Genomic DNA, 1,287 nt, shown 5'->3' on the forward strand with positions numbered 1-1,287 from the left:
TATTTTAATATGAATCTAGACTGGTGATCTAAGAGTACTAGGGAAAAATATCTATGAAGTCTTAGTGAGCCAAAAGTTGTCCCTGAACTGCCTCTGTAGTTACAGTGGGAATCGTGGCACTGGGATAAACCACAGAGAAGCCAAAGTCTCAAATGGTCTTCTGCACCCCACTCAACACTGGCGGATTGAATTTGAATCTTTTGTTTAGCCTTGGATGCAGACACTAATGAGGAAAGTAGAGAACATGGAAAAGAAAAATAAATTACCTGAAGATGAATTTTTTTTTTTTTTTTTGAGACAGGGTCTCCCTCTGTGGCCCAGGCTGGAGTACAGTGGTGCAATCTCGGCTCACTGCAAGCTCTGCCTCCCAGGTTCACGCCATTCTCCTGCCTCAGCCTCCCGAGTAGCTGGGACTACAGGCGCCTGCCACCTCGCCCGGCTAATTTTTTGTATTTTTTTTAGTAGACACGGGGTTTTACCGTGTTAGCCAGGATGGTCTCGATCTCGTGACCTCGTGATCTGCCCCCCTCGGCCTCCCGAAGTGCTGGGATTACAGGCGTGAGCCACCATGCCCGGCCCTGGAGATGAATTTTGAAATAGATAAATATATAACTTGGCATAACCTATTTAATTTATTAAAATACATGTAGAGCCAGTAAATAGCATTTCAAAGGCAAGTTGAAGAATTAAATGTTTCCCTATAGCCTCAGGTGAGAGAAAAAATTTAAAAAGATCTACATGTTCTGTTTAGTTGAGGAAAGGATGAAAGAAGTTTGTCTTTCCTTTAGGAAAGAGCAGCCAGGTAATTGGATGTGACCGTGCTATTTCTTACCCTACCAAGCCAGTCCAGCACTTCTGTGTACCTTGAAAGATTCTGTGAAGCATTGCTGAGGTGACAGGACTAAATGATCTCTTAATAAAATATTTCTGAATCCTAAGATTTGTTTTGTTTTGAGACAGAATATTGCTGTGTCACCCAAGCTGGAGTGCAGTGGCACGATCTTGGCTCACTGCATCCTCCACCTCCCAGGTCCAAATGATATTCGTGCCTCAGCCTCCTGAGTAGCTGGGTCTACAGGTGTGCACCACCACGCCCAGATAATTTTTTGTATTTTTAGTAGAGATGGGGTTTCACCATGTTGACCAGGCTGGTCTCAAACTCCTGATCCTCAGGTGATCCACCAGGCCTCCCAAAGTGCTGGGATAACAGGCATGAGCCACTATGTCCTGCCTCTTTTTTTTTGTTTTTTAAGCAGTAAGATATAATGAAATGTAGAGATATTTTAA

The sequence above is a fragment of the Rhinopithecus bieti genome, unplaced genomic scaffold (assembly GCF_001698545.2).
Source record: "Rhinopithecus bieti isolate Rb0 unplaced genomic scaffold, ASM169854v2 scaffold_30474, whole genome shotgun sequence".
In the NCBI taxonomy this organism is placed as follows: Eukaryota; Metazoa; Chordata; class Mammalia; order Primates; family Cercopithecidae; genus Rhinopithecus; species Rhinopithecus bieti.